Here is an 11,783-nt window from a genome sequence, read left to right as displayed (position 1 = left end):
ATACTTTATACATATAAACTCATTATTTTGATGGACCACATTTTGCTTTAACCACTTGTCGACCAGCCGCCGTCTCTATACTGCGGCAGGTTGGCTCTATTACGCGAATCGTCGTAGCTGTATGTCGGCGCAATCACTCCACAGAGAGCCAAAACGGGGATCTATCAATGTAAACAAACAGATCCCCGTTCTGTCAGGGAAGTAGGGAGAGATTGTTCCTAGTGATCAGGAACAGTGATCTCTCTCCTCCACCAGTCAGTCCACTCTCCCCACAGTTAGAAACACCTTCCAGGGAACACATTTAACCCCTTGATCACTAGTGTTAACCCCTTCTTTGCCTGTGTCATTTATACAGTAATCAGTGCTTTTTTTAGCACTGATTGCTGTATAAATGTCACTGGTCCCAAAAAAGTGTCCGATCTGTCCGCTGCAATGTCGCAGTCCCGCTAAAAATTGCTGATCCCCGCCATTACTAGTAAAAAAAAAAAAAAATGTCATAAATCTATCTCTATTTTGTAGATGCTATAACTTTTGTGCAAACCAATCAATATATTCTGATTGCGATTTTTTTTTACTAAAAATATGTAGAAGAATACATATTGGCCTAAACTGAGGAAGAAATTCGTTTTTTTATATACTTTTTGGGGACAATTATTATAGCAAAAAGTAAAAAATATTGTTTTTTTTTTCAAAATTGTCACTCTTTTATTGTTTATACAGCAAAAAATAAAGTGAAACAATAAAAAGAACTCCTGCGCTGCCAGCGGACTCCTATACTAACAAGGGGACACTGCTGCACCACCTAAAAGACTGCTCCAAACAGACAAAACAATGGTAAATAAAAAGGGGGGTGGTGGTTGCGCTGTGATAGGAAGGGGATGAAGGGAAAAAGGGGAGACTTAACTAGAGTGCATGTGACCAACATGCCAGGTAACCAAAAAAACAATAAGAATCAATAAACCGAGAATAAGGGAGAAAATACTGACATGTGCATATAATAAACACCGTGAGAATACTACTAAATGGTGTATAAAAAAATGCTGACATGAAGCAACAAGGAAGATGAATTACATAGCATAACAATGAACAGTGCACATGAAATGAGGAAGGCGACCAGGCCAATATAAAACACAGGTGATAATTACATTGTTGTAAAATGTGTGAGTGAAATATGACAACACATTGAGTGCATGAATAAACAAATACAAAAAATGAAGACAGAAAAATATATATATAATAGTCCCAATGATAAGTGTTGTAAAAAACCAAAACACTTGGCAACTAGCTCAAAAAAAATGTGAGAAGGAACTCGGCATATAAAAAACAGAAAATATGTATATAACACAAAAAATATATATAATGGCGAAAAAAATGTAAAAGGCAGTCCCGCCACCAAATGTGACATTTCTGAGTGACAATCCAAAAACACAATGGTATAAGTGAAAGGAGGGGAGTGATCTTCAGTGGGAACACCTCAGTGTCCACAGGCCCCTTACCTTACAGCTGTAAGGTATACAGCATATATATTTGAAGCCGAGTAGATAATGGAATCCAAAAATGCAGCAGATGGCGTAGCTCACAGATGCGGTATGTGATATGCAGAGAAAAAACAAGATAAAACAGCATATGGTGTGATACCGTAGATGTTTAAGAACACAGGAGGAAAGCCAGGATGAGGGGGAGAGAGGGGGTTGCACTCACTTGTGACCAATGAGCGCAAGCCTCAACCCACGAGCGCCGAGCTCGTATATTCCCAGCTGCTGGCCAAGGACCCTCCAACGTCTCTCGCCTCCTGTTGCTCACCACCCATCATAAAGCGTATAAACAGTGCAGTATCGAAACAAAAAAGCCGCACATAGCGTGATCCCGTATGATATAAACTTTAATACACAAACTAAAACGTCATACACTTACAAAAGATGACAGCTGGGGGGTAAAAACTCCGCGAGCGCCGTGCTCGTCACATCAGCTGTTGTGTGGCAGCGTCCCGTGCTCCTAAGGGTTGAGGCTTGCGCTCATTGGTCACAAGTGAGTGCAACCCCCTCTCTCCCCCTCATCCTGCCTTTCCTCCTGTGTTCTTAAACATCTACGGTATGGGGCCTGTGGACACTGAGGTGTTCCCACTGAAGATCACTCCCCTCCTTTCACTTATACCATTGTGTTTTTGGATTGTCACTCAGAAGTGTCACATTTGGTGGCGGGACTGCCTTTTACATTTTTTTCGCCATTATATATATTTTTTGTGTTATATACATATTTTCTGTTTTTTATATGCCGAGTTCCTTCTCACATTTTTTTTGAGCTAGTTGCCAAGTGTTTTGGTTTTTTACAACACTTATCATTGGGACTATTATATATATATTTTTCTGTCTTCATTTTTTGTATTTGTTTATTCATGCACTCAGTGTGTTGTCATATTTCACTCACACATTTTACATCAATGTAATTATCACCTGTGTTTTATATTGGCCTGGTCGCCTTCCTCATTTCATGTGCACTGTTCATTGTTATGCTATGTAATTCATCTTCCTTGTTGCTTCATGTCAGCATTTTTTTATACACCATTTAGTAGTATTCTCACGGTGTTTATTATATGCACATGTCAGTATTTTCTCCCTTATTCTCGGTTTATTGATTCTTATTGTTTTTTTGGTCACCTGGCATGTTGGTCACATGCACTCTAGTTTAGTCTCCCCTTTTTCCCTTCATCCCCTTCCTATCACAGCGCAACGACCACCCCCCTTTTTATTTAGCAAAAAATAAAAACCACAGGGGTGTGATCAAATACCACCAAAAGAAAGCTTTATTTATGGGAAAAAAAGGACATACATTTTGTTTGGGTACAGCGTCGCGCGACCGCGCAATTGTCAGTTAAAGCGACGCAGTGCCGTATCACAAAAAATGGCCTGGTCATTAAGGGAGTAAATCTTAACGGTCCTTAAGTGGTTAATTACAGCTAGACTTGCAATATTTGCCCACTCTTTTTTGCAGAACTGCTTAAGTTAGGGTTGCCACCTTTTCTTCAAGCTAAACCTGAAAACTTTAGCGGCGCACAGCATTTTTTTGGCGTATATGCTATAAGATTGTAAAAGATAAATCCTGGCACACTTTTGGTTGCCTTAAGGAGAACAGTAATTTAGCGCGGCATGGGGAACAGTGGGTGTGGCTGAATTGTGAGTGTTGTGCACGGAATACAGGGGTAAGGAACAGGGGCGGACTGACCATTCGGGCACTCGGGCACTGCCCGAGGGCCCCATGCCACTAAGGGGCCCCATCAGGGTTGCCAGCCTCAATAAAACCAGGGACAGTATATAAAAATCTGTGTTGTTTTAAAAATCCCAAGATTATAGCTGCCCCGCCTCTCCAGTATCTTTTCAGTGTGTGTATTCTTTGTGTGTATACTGTGTGTGTATATTGTGTGTCTGTGTATACTATGTGGCCCCATAATCTATTGCCTGGGGGCCCCATAATCTCCTATTGCCTGGGGGGCCCACAATCTCCTTTTGCCCGGAGGCCCCATGAGTTGTCAGTCCACCCCTGGTCAGGAATATTTACTGTGCAAAATGCAAGGGACGTGAGTGTGTTATGAATAGTAGGAATCAAGAGTACAAAACAAAAAGTAGAGCAGTCAGGGGTGTGCAACACACAGTGCAGGGGTAAGAAGAGTGCTAAATCCCCCCCCAAGCCATACTCTACCCCACTTTACCCTTTCAACAAAAATTTCAACTCCCTCTCCTGCAAAAAAAAAAAAAATCTAGCACTAATCTTTATGCTCACCCTCCACCCCACCAGCAAATATAATTTCTCCCCCTCCCAGAACAACCCCCCCAAAAACAAATCCTCTACCACCTTCTTCAGCACAAGTCCTCCTCCACCATCCCCAAAATCCCCAGTTCTAGCACCCCTTCTTCCCCATCCCACCACTTATCCCTGCCCCCCCTCAATTACCCCTCCTAATACAAATCCTATTCCCCAACCAGTAAAAACCCACCTTCCTCCAATACCCCTCTTGGAATAAATCCTCTTCCACCACCAAATTCTCCCTCTCAGCCCAGCTTCCCATTCCAGTTGAACAACCCCCCCCCCCCCCCCAAAAAAAAAAAAAAAATTCTTATATATAAATCTTTCTCCTCCTCCCACAACAACCCCCCCCCCCCCAAAAAAAAAAAAAAGAAATCCCACTTCTAGCACAAAGCTCTCCCTAAAATTTTCCCCCTTCCCAGCACAAATCTTCTTCCACCCCACAAATCCCCCTCCCAGCACAGCTCCTCATCCCAGCACAAATACCCCACCCCAAACACCCCCTCCAAGCATAAATCTCCCTTCCAGTACAGATTCTTTCCCCCAAATCCCTCCTTCCAGCACAACATGCTCCTCAGTACAAACTTTTCCCCCGAACACAAATCCTCTCCCCTTTTCTAATACAAATTCATACCTTCCAACTGTCCCAGTTTTAATGGGCCTTTACTGAGATTTGAACAAAATCCCAGCGTCCTATAAATCCGGGCTGAGCCCTGGAGCTCAGTGCAGGAACAAGTTCTGGCACTTGGCTCCACTAACTTGCCGAACAGGAGGGAGCTATTGTGGGCATCCAGGACAAATGCAGTTCATCTCTTGGGGTTTCGGGGTCCCAGATGCCATGATCATTCCCTCTGTGGCAGCTGTCATCTCTTTGTTTTGGGGGAGGGGGGTAAGAAGTTATGTGTTAGGGTGTGCTTTGGAAGAGCAGAGTAATTGTGCTAGCAGGGGGGTGAGTGATTGAATATGTGCTGGGGGGCGCTTTGGGAGGGGAGAGGGCTAGTGCTGGGGGGGGTCAGATATGTGCTGTGCGATGCTTTGGGAGGGGAGAGAGCTAGTGCTGGGGAGGGGGGGTCAGATATGCGCTATATGTGCTGGAAGGTGCTTTGGGAGGGGAGAGGGCTAGTGCCGGGGAGGGGGGGCAGATATGTGCTGGGAGGTGCCTTGGGAGGGGAGAGGGTTAGTGCTTGCAGGGGGGGTCGGATATGTGCTGGAGGGACTCTATGACAGGGGACAGAGCTAAAGCTAGCAAGGTGGGGTCAGATATGTGCTGGGAGGCGCCTTGGGAGGGGAGAGGGCTAGTGCTAGCAGGGGTGGGAGTCGGATATGTGCTGGGGGGGAACTTTGGGAGGGGAGGGGGCTAGTGCTAGAAGGGGGGGTCAGATATGTGCTGGGGCACTTTGGGAGGGGAGGGGGCTAGTGCTAGAAGGGGGGTTGCATATGTGCTGGGGGCACTTTGGGAGGGAGAGGGCTAGTACTAGAAGGGGGGGTCGGAAATATGCTGGGGGGCACTTTGGGAGGGGAGGGGGCTAATGCTAGAAGGGGGGGTTGCATATGTGCTGGGAGGTACTTTGGGAGGGAGAGGGCTAGTGCTAGAAGGGGTTATCAGATTTCAAAATTCATACCACTCTTCTGGCATATGTCCTCTCTCATACCAAAGCCCCTCCCAGCACATATCCTCTTAGCCCCCCAATCACTTCACATCTTTTTTAAAAGTTTCCTCCTTCCCAGCCACTCTCTCCCCCTTCCCTGTCCATCAACAGTGCATAAAAATCTTTGTACAGACCTGAGATCAGTGCGTGTCCCTGCTCCCCCTCCTCCTCCTGTGTGAGTATATACAGAGCGGAGAAGGAGGAGGAGGGGGGAGGAGGCAGCTTCGTTCTGCTGTGTGAATGAGACAGGCTCAAGGGACAGCAGGGAGGGGAGACAAACATCTGATGGCCGGGTAGTCATGTCATTCCTGGTGCAGTCCGATCTGAATAACGTGTTAGAGTCTGAGGCCAATAGAAACCCAAACACATCATTCAAAAAACCGGACTGTCCGGGAGAAACCCGTACAGGTGGCAACCCTAGCTCAAGTACAGTTACATTTACTATCATCGCGGCTCCGGCCAATCACAGCGCCATAGTCCGCAAAATAACTCCGGGAGACATGTCGCCGGTTACAGCAGTGTGCGGGGCCACTGCAACAGCTTTGATCTAAGGTAAGTATTTCATAATGAGCTAGTATGCATACTAGCTCATTATGCCTTTGTCTTACAGGGTTTGTTTTTTTTTGCATTTTTTTTTCGGGTTTACAACCACTTTAATGCATTCATTGCATTGAGGTAAAAAAATGTTCATGTGTCAGCATTGTTAAAAAGGCAAGAGGGTTCCCCTAAGTGGACTTTTGAGGCACTCCAGGTAGTGAAGCAATGTACGAGATTGTCTAAAAAAAGGTTTTTTACATAAATTTTATTGAGAAAAAAACTCTAAAAACAAGTATAGTATATAACAGGCATTAATTATTCATACATCACATGTATAATGTTATAGGAGAGTAGATAATGAATTTTCTTTACACCCAACGCTTTTCGATATACATGTCAATTTCTTCTTCAAGGGTGTAGAAGTTTAAGTGAAGCTAAAAATGAAGTTAAATGTACAGAAAATCGGTTTAAGGAAAGAAATCAAGGTACAAGGTTCAGCAGCGAATATTAAATTTAGGCTTTATATTTATTTTTAAACACTTACATATAGTTGATTTGTAGAAATGTTTGAACATGGGTTGGTTAGATACCATAGGAACTTGCAATTGGAGTGGCATTAAGTTTTAGGGCTGGTACTCAATAGGTCTTATGTTTGAAAATTGTATATACAAATGACGTATATAGAAAAAGGATCTGGTGGAGAGTGGGGGAGGGGGGATCCCTCATGCACCTCACCAGAGACGGCCCGGCCGAGGAAATATACTGAGGCAAAGGAGGAATCCCCGGGAATAAAGAAAAGATATGGAAGTACAATAGTAAATGATATAAGTAGAAATAGAAAGGTTATTTTACATAATTTGTCTATTTTGCATATTCATTTATGTCTAAATAATATATTGAGTATAATAAACAGAGAGAATGTGTAAGGATAGCAGTATCAACTGCATAGCGAGTAATGAAATTATTTTTAGGAGTAGTATATGATGTCTAGCTTATATTAGTATTAGTTCAGTAAGAGAACCAGATAATTTAATCTATATCTCTATATAAATTAGAGTAGGGGGGTAGATAATATAATGATTCATTTCATACTCCCTATAAAAAATAGAGCCTTACCATTAAAGGTTCACATGATAGTAATATGATTCATATAGAGAAATAATAATGTAGAATCATAGTAATAGTATTAAAGAGTAAGTGTAAGTGTAAATAGCTGTAAATAAAGAATTCAAAGTCTATCATTGGAATGAGCATGAGTAGCAGTTTAGATTGAAACTATTGTTATTATTAAAAATAAAAATAAACATAAAATTAAAAATGTATGTTAAACTGGGAGATTTGTAAACTAGAAAATGTAATAAATATAGATACTAGGAAAATATCCCTAGTATAAGTGTGAGCATATATTGAAAGTTGTAAATTATATATATAACAGACAAATACCTGTATCAGTGGGGAGCTTCAAAAGAAATGACCGCCCAGTCTAGATCCAGTAGAATAATGCCTGGTCTAAGGGCAGTATAGGTGGGGTTTATAAAGCGTGTTGGATCCCGATCAGCTGGAGTAATAATAGCTCACAGCTGATGTGTGGGACGGTTACCAGGGAAACCTATGTAGCTGCCTCCTGGACTATGTGTCAGCATTGCCCCCTCAGCCCCCCTCATAGGTGTGCGCAGCCTATTGCATTAGGGTGTGCACCACAAAGTTCAAACACACATGAACGCCACCTGCTGTCACAGAAAGGGGGCTCTGATGGTGGGAGACAGTTGATTGAGAGCATATTACGGTACACCCTAAATACAGGTGTAACGTGTTCCTAAAGTTGAACCTAGACTTTAATATAATGGGGCATTTACACTGGTCACTGGCACCCCCAACCACCCACCTGGTGCTGCTCCTGGCTAATACTAATGCACATGGGGTGATTAGGGTGTGCCCAGGCACACCCGGCACACCCTGTGCGCACACCTATGGCCCCCCTTTACTTACTTGAGATCTCATTCGATCCAGCGCCGTACATGTTTGCAGATCTTTTCTCCCCTCACTTCCGGGTCTTGCTGGCTTTGATGGGGCCCTGGGAGCCATTGGCTCCCAATGCTGTCAATCAAAGCCAGTGACGAGGAATCGGGGGGGGGGGCGGTGTCTGTGTCAATGGACGCAGCAGAGGGACTCGGGTGTGAGCAGGCACGCTTGCCATGGGGGCACTGGCCAGAGAGGAGGGTCCAGGAGCACCGGCAGTGGACCCGAAAAGAGGAGGTTCCCGTCCGGTCTGTGCGATTCCATTGCACATAGTAGGTAAGTATAGACATGTTTTTTTCATTTACCTTTACAACCCCTTTAAGTCTGGGCTCTGACTAGGCCATGCAAGGACACTCACCTTTTTCTCCTTCAACCACTGTGTGGTCATTTTAGCTGTGTGCTTTGGGTCATTGTCATGTTGGAAGGTAAACCTTCTTCCCACTTTCTAGCAGAAGGCAGCAGATTTTCCTCAAGAATTTGATGGTATTTTATCCCATCCATTTTTTATCTATCCTGACAAGTAGAGATGGGCGAACTGTCCTGGCCGAGCATCAGTTCGCCCCTGAACAGCCCTCATTCAGGAACATAGAACACCCAAATTTGCAGGGCACTCGGCAGTGCACAGTGCATTGTAACAGCCCTGAAGCTATGCACCTGACCACTGGTCAAGTGCAAGGCTTTGCCCAATAGGGCCACAGACCACTGTGAGAGCCCTAATTTGATAAAGTCATGATGACTTTACCCAATCATGGCTCAGTGCTCATAATCCCACCCCACACTAGTGTTATGCCGCGTACACATGGCCGGACTTGCCAACGGGCTAAACTTTGTCGGCATTTCCGACGGAAAGATTTAGAACATGTTCTATATCTGAGTCCGTCGGAAATGCCGACAAAAAAAGTCCGATGGAGCATACACATGGTCGGAATGTTCGACCGAAAGCTCCCATCAGACTATTTCTGTCGGGAAGTCCGGCCGTGTGTACGCAGAATTAGTGTTATGCCCTGTACACACGGTGGGACATTGATCGGACATTCCGACAACAAAATCCATGGATTTTTTCCGACGGATGTTGGCTCAAACTTGTCTTGCATACACACAGTCACACAAAGTTGCCGGAAAATCCGATCGTTCTGAACGCGGTGACGTAAAACACCTACATCGGGATGATAAATGGGGCAGTAGCCAATAGCTTTCGTCTCTTAATTTATTCAGAGCGTGCGTGGCACTTTGTGTGTCGGATTTGTGTACACACGATCGGAATTTCTGACAACGGATTTTGTTGTCGGAAAATTTTATAGCAAGCTCTCAAACTTTGTGTGTCGGAAATTCCGATGGAAAATGTGTAATGAAGCCTACACACAGTCGGAATTTCTGACAACAAGGTCCTATCATACATTTTCCGTTGGAAAATCCGACCGTGTGTACAGGGCATTAGTGTGAGTGTAGTGTGTCAGTGTAGTGTTAATGTAGTGTCAGTGTAGGGCAGTGTTTAACAGCAATGCATATGGTTTTTTTCCCCCGTCCCCTATTTTAAAATTGTCAGCCGCAGTTTGTCTTACTGCTACACTGGTGTTCCCCCCCGATATACCTATTTTAGTTTTTTAATTTTATTATTATTGTTGTTCCCCTGCCTTTTTTTAAATTGTCAGCTGCAGTTTGTCTTACTGCGAGGCTGGCGTTCTCCTTTTTTATTAATTTTTTTTTTTTAGTTTTTTAAATTTGTGTCAGCAGCAGTTCCCAATTGTACACTATTTATTGTGCACCAAGCACCACATTTAATTATTTAATTTTTTTGGACACTTCGTCTTTTTTTATTATTGTTGTTTCCCTGCCTCCCTTTTTTAAATTGTTAGCTGCAGTTTGTCCTCCTGTGACGCTGGTGTTATTATTATTATTCAGGATTCACCAACAGTTTATGCAGCGCTTTACAATATGAAAGGGAGACAATACAATTATACAGTTATCTGCAGCGAACCGAACCGGGGGGGGTGTTCTGCTCATCCCTAATCCTAGGACTGAGTGACAAAAAATAAATAAAAATCCAGGTAAAACTGGTCTTATATGTGTATCTAGTTGGTCACCTAGAGTTATTCTTTAACCACTTGCCAACCGCCGCACGACAATATACATCGGCAGAATGGCACAGGCAGGCATATGGGTGTACCTGTACGACCCTGTCTCCCAGCGGGGGGGAGGGCAGTCAGACCCCCCCCCAGTACCTGCGGCAGTCGGCTTGGTTCCAGGAGCCATCCGTGCTGAGGGGGAGGCCACCGATTCATGGCCACCCCCTCGCGATCGCTCCTGACGAATGGGAAGCTTCCTTTGCCTGTGAACTGTAAACACAGGTCAGAGGAAGTGATGTCATTTCTCCTCGCGCTTCCTTTTTCATTCGGGAGCTGTGGAGAGAGGACGTGAAAAGTGAGTTGCACCAACAGCACACTAACACCAGTACACATAGGCACACAAATCACCCGCCAATCACCCCCCCAGTCACAGTGTCACCGATTGCAGTGTTTATTTTTTTACTGATCACTGCATTTGATGTCATTTGTGACTGTAAAAAGTGTTAGGGCAGTTAGTGGTAGGCCATTTTAGGTCTAGGGTACCCCCCCAACCCCCCCTAATAAAGGTTGAACCCCTTGATCGCCCCCCAGTTAACCCTTTCAAACCCTGTCACCAGTGTCACTAAGCAATCTTTTTTCTGATCGCCGTTTTAGTGTCACGGGTGACGCTAGGTAGCCAGTTAGTTATTTAGGTTCATTGTCAGCTTTTTATAGCATCAGGTACCCCCATATACTACCTAATAAAGATTTTAACCCCCTGATTGCCTCCTAGTTAACCCTTTTACCCCCTGTCACCAGTGATCACCATATAAGTGTCACGGGTGACGCTAGGTAGCCAGTTAGTTATTTAGGTTCACCGTCAGCTTTGTATAGCGTCAGGTACCCCCATATACTACCTAATAAAGGTTTTAACCCCCTGATTGCCCCCTAGTTAACCCTTTCATCGCCTGTCACCAGTGATCACCGTATAAGTGTTACGGGTGATGCTGGTTAGTTTGTTTTTTATAGCGTCAGGGCACCCGCCTTTTATTACCCAATAAAGGTTTAACCCCTTGATCGCCCGGCGGGTGATATCAGTTAGGTTTTAGGGTCAGTCAGTGTCTGCCTTGCCCCAGGCAGCGTCAGATTAGTGCCAGTAGCGCTAACATCCACGCACGCAGCATACATCTCCCTTAGTGGTATAGTATCTGAATGGATCAATATCTGATCTGATCAGATCTATACTAGCACCCCCAGTAGTTTAGGGTTCCCAAAAACACAGTGTTAGCAGGATCAGCCCAGATACCTGCTAGCATCTGCATTTTGCCCCTCCGCTAAGCCCAGCCCACCTAAGTGCAGTATCGATCGATCACTGTCACTTACAAAACACTAGGCCTGATCCCTACATGTTTTTTCATGACAGATAGTGAAGAGGAAGTCACTCATCCATCAGATTCAGGCTCAGAATACGATCCTGTAGACGGCAGGGGCTCCATGACAGATAGCTCTGACGACGGAGTTGTGGTCCCTGCCAAGGTCAGGCGTACCAGACCCCAATCTTCTTCTGTTGTTGTTGAGGTGCAAGAATCGCAGGGCTCTCATATGGAGCAGAGAAATACTAGTGCCGCTCAACCTTTTGTTGAACTGGCAAGCACCAGCGGCCTAGTACACCCTGGTCATACATCAGGCACTGCAGTATTACGTGGTGACGTGGTGAGTCCCACAAGTGCAG

This window comes from Aquarana catesbeiana, linkage group LG03 (genome assembly GCF_042186555.1).
Source record: "Aquarana catesbeiana isolate 2022-GZ linkage group LG03, ASM4218655v1, whole genome shotgun sequence".
Classification (NCBI taxonomy): Eukaryota; Metazoa; Chordata; class Amphibia; order Anura; family Ranidae; genus Aquarana; species Aquarana catesbeiana.
Note: the sequence above shows the minus strand (reverse complement) of the source record.